The following is a 13456-nucleotide window of genomic DNA, read 5'->3' as shown; positions in this document are numbered from 1 at the left end:
TATTAAGGGTAAACACAAGGATAGAGGCACTAGATAACAGGATTTGAGGATTTAGGACAATAAGGCAGTTGTTACTACGGCATTATATATGGTGTGTACTATGGCATATAATATGTGAGAGCCTGAAATGCCTGTATGAAAGCCAGTCTCTAATTTCCTCATTACAGACCTCTTCTGACATCTCCAGTTGCATCTAATAAAGAAATTATATAGCTGGTCAACTGTAATTATTTATTACAGTTGATGTCCTATGTCTCAAAGCCTGCTGCAAAAACCAGCAGCCAGGGCAAAAAGGCTGGTCCAGGTAATGGCGCATTATTACAGCTGTAGTTTAAACAGCACAGCAAAAACTGCTTTTCATTCTTATGATCTGTTTTCCTAAAACAAACAATGCTCAACAGAAGGATGGTATTTATGTCAACATGGTGATTCAGTGTATAATAAAGGTCATTGTAGGCAGAATGGAATGCAACTGTCTTTTTCTACACATTTGAGCCCCAGCACCTTTTCCTCAACCTGGTTTACATTAAACTGATATACGTATACAACAATGAACTCTTTTTAATTTCACAGAAGACACCTCTTTTATTCTTGTGTCTGCAACCATACGACCTCTAACATGCGAAATGGAAAGATATTTAGGATTTAAGCAATTTGTGCAATGGTGATGGTGTCACAGTGTATTTTAAGCAATAAAATACCCCCGCTGTACGTTATGAAGATATTGGAAGTCATCTCGGAATTCCATGACCTTATGAGGGAACTTTGGCCTCGTTCCTGTATTTGGTCACTGAACTCCTCTGTGACTTACAATATCCTTGTGGTTTAAAACATGGGGTACTTTACACCACATATCGTTGGTGACACAGTATTATTGCAGTACTATTACCACCACGTGATTACAGTCTCTTTGGACAGCATTGTTACTCTATTTGTAGGCTTGACAGTCCAAGGTCAGCAAGGATGAGCTGGTAAAGCTAATTTCAGGAAGTTGTTGGGGGTTTGAAATTTCTATATTGTAAAGCAAAAGTAATTTCACCCTAAGATCATGTAAGGTAATTTTCATTTAAAAAGCTACCCATATGCACCTTCTGGAGTCAAGCTACAACCCCATACCCAGATATTAAGGGGCATATTTGTGAGCCCGTTTGCATAGCGTTTGCACCACGCAACATGGTACATGCAGGACAAAAACCGTACATGTGATTTATAAAGCAACGCAAAATCACTTTTAGTGACCTTGAGTGGCTCCATAAATCTCGAGCAAAGTAATGCAGAGCAAATCGCTACATTGCCTTACTTTGTGCCAGGGAGGTGTGTCTTGTGCGTTGTATGGGCATTGTGTGGGTGTTCCCACGCAACTCCCATGATTTTTAACGTATTCCCAGATTTACCCCAGTAGCGGGTACCCAGTAGCAGCTCGCACAGGTAAGAGCAGTGGGGCAGGGGTGGGGTCGGGCGGTGGAATTCAACAGACGACGGGATAAGTAATATTAAATAAGTAAAGAAATAAAAAACACTTACTTTGCGCTCGCCGCATAACCACGTCAGCAATGTGGCAAATGCAAAGTAAGGGGTTTTATTTATTTATTTATTTATTTAATGGTACCTATCCCGTTGTCTGTCGAATTCCACCACCCCCACCCCTCCCTGCTGTACCTCCTCACCACTCTTACCTGTGCCAGCCGCCACCGGATAAACTTGGGAATGTGCCAAAATGTTATGCCTTCCCAGGAGAGGGGTAACGAGGAGAAATATCTTTATGTCTCCTTGTTACTTCCTCTTTCTATATGTGCTGCATTGTGCAGTACACATAGATTGAGGAATGTGCCTCTCAGGATTGTTTTTTTGCAGGAAGGTGCACCTTCCTGTTGAAATAATACTCTTTGACAGATAAAAACCCCACTCTGAATCTTGTACTCCACAAGAAAGGGTGCATGGTATATAAAAGTGGGATAAAGAGGCATGAGGGGTGCAGAAAAAAGGAAGCGAAGTGCAGAAAGAAGGAACAAAGGTGCTGAAAGAGGCAGAGAAGTGCAGAAAGAAGCAACAGAGGTACATAAAGAGACAAGAGTGGTGCAGAAATAGGGAAGAGAGGTGTAGAAGGAGGGGACAGAGTTGCACAAATATGGAAGAGAGGTTCAGAAAGAGGCAGGAGGGGTGCAGAAATAATTCACAGTGAAGTCCAGAAAAAGTCAACAGAGGTGAAGCAAGACACACGTGAGGTGCAGAAACAAGCAAGAGAATTGCAGAAAGGAGCAACAGAGGTTTAGAAAGAAGCAAGAGAAGAGCAGAAAGAGGCAAGTGAGGTGCAGAAAGAAGCAAGAGCAGTGCAAAAAGAACCAACAGAGGTGCAAAAATAGGCAAGAGGGGTACAGAAAGAGGTAGGAGCAGTGCACAAAGATGCAAGAGAGGTACAGAAAGATGCCGGAGGGTTGCAGAAAGAAGGAAGAGAAGTGCAGAAAGAGGCAAGTAAATTGTTGAAAGAAGTAACAGAGGTGTAGAAAGAAGCAAGGGAAGTGCAGAAAGAGGCAAGGGAGGTGCAGAAAAAAGCAAGAGCAGTGCAGAAAGAACCAACAGAGGTGCTGAAAGAAGCACGAAGGAAGCAGACAGAGCAAGAGAAGGGCAGAAAGAGGCAACATAGGCACAGAAAGTGGCAAGAGATGTGCAGAAACAGGCAGGAAAGGTACAGACATAGGGAACAGGGGTACAGAAAGAGGCAGGAGAGGCGCAGAAAAAATATAGAGGGGTGCAGGAAGGGGCACGAGATCTACAGAAAAAAGCAACAGAGGTGCTGAAAGATGCTAGTGAGGTGCAGAAAGAGGCAAGAGATCTGCTGAAAAAAGCAAGAGAGGTGCTGAAAGAGGCAAGTGGGATGCAGAAAGAAGCAACAGATGTGCAGGAAGAGGCAAGAGGAGTGCAGAATGAAGAGAGAGAAGTGCAGAAAGAAGCAAATGAGGTGCTCAAAAAGGCAAGAGGGATGCAGAAAAAGGCACAAGATCTGCAGAAATAAGCAACAGAGGTGCTGAAAGAGGCAGGTGAGGTGCAGAAAGAAGGAAGAGAGGTACAGGAAGAGGCAATTGAAGTACAGAAAGAAGGAAAAGGGGTGCAGAAAGAGACATGAGGGGTGCAGAAAGAAGAAAGAATAGTGCAGAAATAAGCATAGGAGGTGCTGAAAGAGGCATGAAGGGTACAGAAAGAGGCAAGAGAAGTGCATAAAGAAGCAACAGAGGTATAGAAAGAGGCAAGAGAGTTGAACAAATAGGGAAGAGGGTTGCAGAAAGAGGCAGGAAGGGTGCAGAAAGAAGCAACAGAGGTGCCGAAAGAATTAAGAGAGGTGCAGAAAGAAGCAAGAGAAGTGCAGACGGAGGCAAGAGAATCCCTGAAAGAAGCAACAGAGGTTTAGAAAGAAGCAAGAGAAGCACAGAAAGAGGCAAGTGAGGTGCAGAAAGAACCAGGAGCAGGGCAGAAAGAACCAACAGAGTTGCAAAAAGAGGCAAGAAGGGTGCAGAAAGAGGTAGGAGAGGTGCACAGAGGCAAGAGAGGTACAGAAAGAGGCAGGGGGGTGCAGAAAGAAGGAAGAGAAGTGCAGAAAGAAGGAAGAGAACTGCAGAAAGAGGCAAGAGAATTGCTGAAAGAAGCAACAGAGGTGCAGAAAGAAGGAAGAGAAGTGCAGAAAGAGGCAAGAGAATTGCTGAAAGAAGCAACAAAGGTGTAGAAAGAAGCAAGAGAAGTGCAGAAAGAACCAACAGAGGTGCAAAAAGAGGCAAGAGGGGGGCAGAAAAAGGTAGAAGGCATGCACAAAGAGGCAAGAGAGGTACAGAAAGAGACCGGAAGTGTGCAGAAAGAAGGAAGAGAAGTGCAGAACGAGGCAAGAGAATTGCTGAAAGAAGCACCAGAGGTATGGAAAGAAGTAAGAAAAGGGCAGAGAGAGGCAAGTGAGGTGCAGAAAAAAGCAAGAGTAGTGCAGAAAGAACCAACAGAGGTGCTGAAAGAGGCACGAAGGGTGCATAAAGAACAAGAGAAGTTCAGAAAGAGGCAAGTGATGTGCAGAAACAGGCAGGAAAGGTTCAGACACAGAACAGGGGTGCAGAAAGAGGCAAGAGAGGTACATAAAGAAAAAAAGAGAGGTGCAGAAAGGGGCAAGAGATCTGCAGAAAAAAGCAACAGAGGCGCTGAAAGACTCAAGTAAGGTGCAGAAAGAGGCAAGAGATCTGCAGATAAATTTAACAGAGGTGCTGAAAGAGGCAAGTGAGGTGCAGAAAGAAGCAACAGAGGTGGAGAAAAAGACAAGAGGGGTGCAGAAAGAAACAAAATATATGCTCAAAAAGGTATGAGGGATGCAGAAAGAGGCAAGAGCTGTGCAGAAAGAACCAAGAGAAGTGCAGAAAGAAGCAACAGAGGTGCAGAAGGAGGCACGATGGGTGCAGAAAGAAGGAAGAGAAGTGGAGAAAGAAGCAACAGAGGAGCTGAAAGAGGCACAGAGGGTGCAGAAAGAGGCAAGAGAAGTGCAGAAAGCAGGAAGAGAGGTAAAGAAAGAGGCAAGAGAGTCACACCAATAGGGAACAGGGGTGCAGAAAGAGGCAGGAGGGGTGCAGAAAGAAGCAACAGAGGTGCCGAAAGAGGCAAGAGAGGAGCAGAAAGAAGCAAGTGAAGTGCAGAATGAAGCATACAGAAGTGCAGAAAGACGTAAAAGAGGTGCAGAATCAAGGAAGAGGAGTGCAGAAAGAGGCAAGAGAATTGCTGAAAGAAGCAACTGAGGTTTGAAATTAGCAACAGAAGTGCAGAAAGAGGCAAGTGAGGTGCAGAAAGAAGCAAGAGCAGTGCACAAAAAACCAACAGAGGTGCAAAAAGAGGCAAGGGGGTACAGAAAGAGGTAGGAGAGGTGCACAAAGAGGCAAGAGAGGTACTTGCGGGAGCTGGCATTGCTTTTGTACAAGGGGAGCTGCTAACATGTAGCTCCACTTGCCCAAAAGCAATCTGCTTTGCTTCGTTGAAGCGAGAGCAGGTTTCCAGGTCTCGCTTCAACAAAGCTCCCGCCCTGCCATAGCAAACAGCAATGTCCTGGGGGTGGGCACCCGGGACATTGCAGGAGTCGGTCCTGAGGGGTGGCAGTTCCCAGGGCAAGGAGGGCTCCACGAGGGGTGACGCGCAGCCCCCCTCCCATCATTTCAAAGCCCCAGGGAGGTGGTGGTCCCCGGGGCCCTGGTATCCGCAACGGACTTCTGCATTTAAATGAGTGTATGCCCCAGGGAGGTGGCAGTCCCTGGGGCTGCGGGGGGGCTGCGTGCCCCCGCGTTTAATTATCAAAGCCCTGGGGAGGTGGTGGTCCCCAGGGGTGCATAGGGGCAGGAGCCCCCAATGCATTTTATTTATGAAAATTAGCCACAAGGAGGTGGCCCCCATGGGCCCCCACTACACAATTGGGCATGGCCCCAGGGATCTGGCCCACCCGGTGGCTTAAATACAATGAAACTTGGGAGCCAGCGATTCGTATTTCTTTCTCGGCCAGATTCGCGCAACCAGCGTGAATTCGGGCAATAAAAAAAAATTGGGGGGAAACCTAGGGGTCCTTGTGGGACCCCCTGAGCAGCCCTAGGGGGTCAGGGTGTTTCTACCCTGCCCCTTTTTCATGTTTTTTACCTTTTTTCTACTGATTTCTTGAGACTCGGTTACCACTTCCTGGTTTGGAGTGTTGGCAACCAATCAGAAGTCAGCTCGTGCTCGGGAGGAGTTGCGCATCCTCCTCATTGCTCGGATATCAATATTATTATTTTTTTATTTTTTCTGTAACTACTGGACGGATTTACACCATTTAAAAAAAGGTCGCTTTCTGAACCAAGAGCTACCTTCATGCCAAATTTGCTGTAATTCCATTCAGCAGTTCAGGCTGTAGCTTGTTCCAAAATTCCTAAAGAATTTAAGATGGGGAAAACGCGTTTTGGGACCCCGCTTTTTTCTCGGCCCCTGCTTGATGAATCATCCCAAAACTTTCAAGATGGGAGCTGACCCATTAGTTATGAAAATTTCCCAATGATTCATCAACTGGCGACAAAGATATTGGCAAATCAAAAAAAGCTTTTCCAATGGATAATAGGTCCTTACTATAACTATCTACTGGCGACCGCCAGTATATATATATATATAGTTTCACCAATGTGTATGCCATACACAAATGCACTCCTTCCCCAATGATAAACAACAGCGTCTTTGATAACTCCAAGAATTTAATTCAGTGTGCGAAAGCCAAATTAACCTAACGCGTTTCGACGACCTTATCGTCTTGGTCACGGGTAACTGCCTGTTTGAATTTCAACAGTATATATACACAAATTCAAAACAACATCGGTGCTGCGTGCAAATTGTACAGAAATCAACATTGAAAGAGGACAGTCGATTGCATATACTTCTGACCAGTGGTATGGCGGCCATCTTGGAACGGTAAACAATGACCATACCGTTTCAACGAACACAAAGGTACCTCAATAAAGTTTTACAATACGGTTTTACATTTGGATAAAGAATGACGGAAAACAAGATAATACATTCCAACAGTAGTTAACAATTTGTACGTGTCCTTGAATGCATTGCACAATCAAATGCATGCAAAGAATGAAAAACGAATAGTGCATACACGCAATTCATTGCTTAATATCTTACTAGTATCGAGACTGCTGGTCAGTAACCGCTACTAATTTTTAGATTCCTGTATCACATATAAAAATTCTAACACCGTCATTATCTATATATCCTCTTCCAAATTCCAAAGAGAGGTGTAGAAGGAGGGGACAGAGTTGCACAAATATGGAAGAGAGGTTCAGAAAGAGGCAGGAGGGGTGCAGAAATAATTCACAGTGAAGTCCAGAAAAAGTCAACAGAGGTGAAGCAAGACACACGAGAGGTGCAGAAACAAGCAAGAGAATTGCAGAAAGGAGCAACAGAGGTTTAGAAAGAAGCAAGAGAAGAGCAGAAAGAGGCAAGTGAGGTGCAGAAAGAAGCAAGAGCAGTGCAAAAAGAACCAACAGAGGTGCAAAAATAGGCAAGAGGGGTACAGAAAGAGGTAGGAGCAGTGCACAAAGATGCAAGAGAGGTACAGAAAGATGCCGGAGGGTTGCAGAAAGAAGGAAGAGAAGTGCAGAAAGAGGCAAGTAAATTGTTGAAAGAAGTAACAGAGGTGTAGAAAGAAGCAAGGGAAGTGCAGAAAGAGGCAAGGGAGGTGCAGAAAAAAGCAAGAGCAGTGCAGAAAGAACCAACAGAGGTGCTGAAAGAAGCACGAAGGAAGCAGACAGAGCAAGAGAAGGGCAGAAAGAGGCAACATAGGCACAGAAAGTGGCAAGAGATGTGCAGAAACAGGCAGGAAAGGTACAGACATAGGGAACAGGGGTACAGAAAGAGGCAGGAGAGGCGCAGAAAAAATATAGAGGGGTGCAGGAAGGGGCACGAGATCTACAGAAAAAAGCAACAGAGGTGCTGAAAGATGCTAGTGAGGTGCAGAAAGAGGCAAGAGATCTGCTGAAAAAAGCAAGAGAGGTGCTGAAAGAGGCAAGTGGGATGCAGAAAGAAGCAACAGATGTGCAGGAAGAGGCAAGAGGAGTGCAGAATGAAGAGAGAGAAGTGCAGAAAGAAGCAAATGAGGTGCTCAAAAAGGCAAGAGGGATGCAGAAAAAGGCACAAGATCTGCAGAAATAAGCAACAGAGGTGCTGAAAGAGGCAGGTGAGGTGCAGAAAGAAGGAAGAGAGGTACAGGAAGAGGCAATTGAAGTACAGAAAGAAGGAAAAGGGGTGCAGAAAGAGACATGAGGGGTGCAGAAAGAAGAAAGAATAGTGCAGAAATAAGCATAGGAGGTGCTGAAAGAGGCATGAAGGGTACAGAAAGAGGCAAGAGAAGTGCATAAAGAAGCAACAGAGGTATAGAAAGAGGCAAGAGAGTTGAACAAATAGGGAAGAGGGTTGCAGAAAGAGGCAGGAAGGGTGCAGAAAGAAGCAACAGAGGTGCCGAAAGAATTAAGAGAGGTGCAGAAAGAAGCAAGAGAAGTGCAGACGGAGGCAAGAGAATCCCTGAAAGAAGCAACAGAGGTTTAGAAAGAAGCAAGAGAAGCACAGAAAGAGGCAAGTGAGGTGCAGAAAGAACCAGGAGCAGGGCAGAAAGAACCAACAGAGTTGCAAAAAGAGGCAAGAAGGGTGCAGAAAGAGGTAGGAGAGGTGCACAGAGGCAAGAGAGGTACAGAAAGAGGCAGGGGGGTGCAGAAAGAAGGAAGAGAAGTGCAGAAAGAAGGAAGAGAACTGCAGAAAGAGGCAAGAGAATTGCTGAAAGAAGCAACAGAGGTGCAGAAAGAAGGAAGAGAAGTGCAGAAAGAGGCAAGAGAATTGCTGAAAGAAGCAACAAAGGTGTAGAAAGAAGCAAGAGAAGTGCAGAAAGAACCAACAGAGGTGCAAAAAGAGGCAAGAGGGGACAATATACAATATATATTGATTCTGTATATTATGGAAATTTACCATTTTCATATTTAGGATTATATCTATATCTGTTCCTCCTTTCATTAATTAATTCTTCACCCACTTGGGTTTAATTTTGAGTATAAAGATTTATTTAATTAAGCAATATAGTGATTATACCAACTGTTAGTATAACCTTTTTCCCACTTGGGACATATGATTAAGGTACTTAGGATTTGGAAGAGGATATATAGATAATGATGGTGTTCGAATTTTTATATGTGATACAGGAATCTAAAAATTAGTAGCGGTTACTGACCAGCAGTCTCGATACTAGTAAGATATTAAGCAATGAATTGCGTGTATGCACTATTCCTTTTTTGTTCTTTGCATGCATTTGATTGTGCAATGCATTCAAGGACACGTACAAATTGTTAACTACTGTTGGAATGTATTATCTTGTTTTCCGTCATTCTTTATCCAAATGTAAAACCGTATTGTAAAACTTTATTGAGGTACCTTTGTGTTCGTTGAAACGGTATGGTCATTGTTTACCGTTCCAAGATGGCCGCCATACCACATATATATATAAATATATATATAAACAGGGTTGTGGTCGAAACGCGTCATCCTGACATGCTAAGACAATAAATCTTTATTATTGCATCTTTAACTGGAGTGTGTGCCCTTGTTTGTTGGCCCACCGCGGTCATTCGTTTGGATCCTGGTTTCATATATTTATATATCTATATATTCACTGAAAAAACCATAGGTTTCACACACGTTATAGTTAGGAATTAGCATTTAAAAAACCTTGCAAATTCACTTAAAAAAACCATAGGTTTCACACATGTTATAGTTAGCTGGACATTTCACTCGTGAAAAACCATTGACATTCCCCCGTTATAGTTAGTGCAGGCAACTATAACTGACGCGACCGTAATCCTCTGCTGATGACGTCAGATATTACATCACTGTATTTAGACACTTATTTACCTATGTCTTCTTCCATTAATCTTTAGCTATACATATATTACAAATATTTATTTTTCAGAAAGACACATATGTCATCAGTGATGTAATATCTGACGTCATCAGCAGAGGATTGCGGTCGCGTGAGTTATAGTTGCCTGCACTAACTATAACGGGGGAATTTGAATGGTTTTTCACGAGTGAAATGTCCAGCTAACTATAACATGTGTGAAACCTATGGTTTTTTAAGTGAATTTGCAAGGTTTTTTAAATGCTAATTCATAACTATAACGTGTGTGAAACCTATGGTTTTTTCAGTGAATTTGTACGTTTTTTTAAATGCTAAGTTATGTATTTTTTTTTTTTTTATGGTTTTTCACCGTGTGCGTACCGTACGCGCACGGTGCGCTGTGGGCGCGCCGTGCGCTTCATGCACAGCGCACCCACGTTACGCAGTTCACGGAATTTTTCCGTTTCTACCGTACGCGCACGCTACGCGTACCCCGCGATTTTTCGTAAAAAAATTACAAGATATTTTGGCCCTTGGGGGTCCTTCTGGGACCCCCTGATAAAGGCTAGGGGGTCAGGAACTGTCCACCCTGCCCCCTTTTCACGTTCTCCACCTTTGTTTTTCACCCCCTCAGACTGCGAGAGACAAAATGGCGGCCGACACTTCCTGGTTTCGACCGATTCGAATATTTACTAAGATTTAACAACCAATCAGAATCGCGCTCGCGCCCGGCAGCGTACGGTACATTTTACCGTACGCGCACGGTGCGCGCCTATAGATATATATATTGATTTAAATGCTATTTTCTCAGGAAATACTGAACAGATTTACACCAGACCTGCAAAAGGCACATCCCTGACCTGAGGACTACCTCTCTGCCAAATTTCAAGTAATTCTGTTCAGCCGTTCGGGCTGTAGCTTGGACTAAAGGTCCTATGGAAAAATGCATGGGGAAAACGCGTTTTGGGACCCCCCCTTTTTCTCAGCCCCCGCTTGACGAATCCCCCCGAGACGTTCAGGGAAGGAGCGGAGCGGAGCGCCCCACCTATTTTGAAAATTTCGCGAGGATTCATCAATCGGCGCCAAAGTTATTCCAAATAGAATGTTGCGATTTCCTATGGAAACACGGTCCTAACTATAACTATCTACTGGCGACCTCCAGTAGATAATATATATATATTCACTGAAAAAACCATAGGTTTCAGGGGCGTTATAGTTAGCTAGACTTTTCACTCTTACAAAACCATTGAAATTCCCCCGTTATAGTTAGTTCAGCTAACTATAACTCGTGCGCCCGCAATGCACAGATGGTGAAATAGGAGCGGGGCCATCGAGAAACACCAACTATAGGAGACCTACCTATGAAAATTTTACAAGAGGAAATCGTTTTTAGGGAACAGACAGGGCACCCGCCGAACGAGATTCAGGAATCAGACCAGAGGGCAATATCAGCACCAGGAACATCAGTACCTATACCCAGAAAACCCACAACACTTTCTACAGACACAGAGAAATCAATACTGGCGGGAATGACTACTCCCTCCACTAGTGATTTAATACCCATCTTTAATCTATCTAGCATACCCATGGACCAACAGGCCCTAGATGTACTATCACGCGGACTATCTTTCGTCCCAAGTACAGGACTCAATAAATTTTAATTCCAACGGGATCTCCAATCATTTTTCAGGAAAATCCGATTGAACAAATTCTTTGAAAATCACCATGGACCACAGATCACCAATAGGTCAGGACTTTGTCCTGATTCGCTCTTCACTCCTACCCTTGAGGAAGTGGGTCTAGAGGTGGGTATCTTTGAAAGGGTAGTTACATCTAAAATCAATGACATCATGAAGTTTGTTCCCAAACCCATATATAACCTCAATTATGAGGAATATATGGCTCTTAAAAGTCTTTCTACGAATAAGACCATTACCATCAAACCTTGTGACAAAGGAGGAGGCATTGTGGCCCTCAATAGTTCCGACTACCAACAACAGATTGAAAACATGCTAGTGTCCCTGAACATTACTTAAAGGTTACTTCTTACCCCAGTAAAAGAATTAAAGAAGACATCCCATGCATTACTCAAGGAGCATTAGAAAGAGGCTCCATCTGCCAACAAGAGTTTGATTATCTCAATCGTCCATACGCTACCATCCCTATTCTGTATGGGGTACCTAAAACCCACAAAAGTGCCACTCAACCTCCCTTCAGACCTATAGTCTCTACTATAGGATCTATCACAGAACCTTTGTCCAAATATGTGGACAAGTTTCTGAGACCACTGGCGAGCAGTCTTCGGAGATACATCAAAGACACCGGCCATCTTATCAGTACCATCGAAGGACTTCCATTCAATCACCATTTAGACACTCTGGTATCTATGGATATAGAGGCACTATATACTAACATTCCCCAAAGGGGTGCCTTAGAAGCAGTCAAACATTCTCTAGAAGCCAATAACAACATCGATGACAAACTCTTCATACTCGAGTGTCTCAGTATAGTTCTTCATGAAAACTATTTTGAATTCAACAAATCCATCTTTAAACAAATTCAAGGTGTAAGCATGGGGGCAGCTTGTGCCCCAAATGTAGCTAATATCTACATGGTGCAGTTCGAATCCCGGTTCATCTTCAATGAAATTGCACCCTTTGCCGAAAATATAACACATTGGCATCGCTTCATTGATGACATCTTTTTTATATGGAGCGGACCTGAGGAACAACTAGCTGCATTTTGTCTTTGGCTGAATTTGTGTGATCCTAATCTCAAATTCAGCCCCAATACTAGTAAACTGAAGATTGAATTCCTTGATATCTGGATTCAGGTGACTGATGGAGTCATAGAGGTTTCCCTCTATACTAAACCCACAGCTAGAAACAATCTACTCCAATATCAAAGTTTTCACCCCCGCAGCCAGAAAGACAGTATCCCCTTCAGTCAATTCTTAAGACTGCGTAGAAATTGTACCAATCTCAGGAACTTTGAGACCCACGCGGAAGAACTTCGGAACAAGTTGATCAAACGAGGATACCCTCACAGGCTTGTGAAGGATTCCTACAAAAGGGCTAAATATTTCAATAGGGATGCTCTGTTTCAGGAAAAACCCATCGAGGAAAATTCGAAACTCATTTGTGTCACTAGAAACTCCACGCTTAATAACAAACTTCGTCAAATTATATGCTCACAATGGCATATTCTCAATTCAGGACCCCATTCCAACCCATCGCCCCGACCACTGTTTGCTTTTCAAAGAAATAGAAATCTGCGAAACATCCTGGTTAGATCTAAACTAGGTGAAGTCAAATCTTTCAATCTGCCTTGGTATCAACGGAACTTCGCTGGGGGAAACAAACTTTCCAACTGAAAGAAATGACCAACTGTAGATCTGCCAATGTCATCTACCTTATCCTGTGCCCCTGCCTGAAGAGCTATGTGGGTGAGACAGGTAGAGAGTTTAGAACCCGCTTCAGTGAGCATAAATCAGCAATCAGAAACAAACGTAGAGGGGCTCCTCTCATACAACATTGGCTTGACCATCAACACTCGGAAACTGAACTTAAATGGACCATCTTAGAAAAAGTCCATAACCCGATAGACAACAACATCAATGGACTCAGGGGCAAAAGAGAAGTGTTTTGGATTTACACCCTCCGGACCTCTCTTATCGGCCTTAATGAGCACTGTCCTTGGCAAAATGCGTTACTGTAACTGTTTGACCCCCTGCGAGTATCTTCTTCATTTCTTAGAGGCTCCATAATCTCTTTGTCCTCCCTTAAGTTTTAGCCTGCAACATTAGCATCCATGAGCTAGTTCGCTCTATTCTACAGGCTATACTTATTATTCTGAATACCCATCTGTATGGACCTCTCTCTTCTATATACATATTTTTCTCCTTGTATAAATAATTTATTTTTTATCACACCCTCAGTACCTTACATGACGTCAGCCATCCTACGGACATGTTCACGTAATTGTGAATCTGTTCCGTTATTTGAGGGCAGTCTGTTTTCTATGTCCATGACATTCCCA

This window comes from Triturus cristatus, chromosome 8 (assembly GCF_964204655.1).
Source record: "Triturus cristatus chromosome 8, aTriCri1.1, whole genome shotgun sequence".
NCBI classification, from domain to species: Eukaryota; Metazoa; Chordata; class Amphibia; order Caudata; family Salamandridae; genus Triturus; species Triturus cristatus.
The sequence above is the reverse complement of the archived record's forward strand: the minus strand, read 5'-3'. Positions refer to the sequence as shown.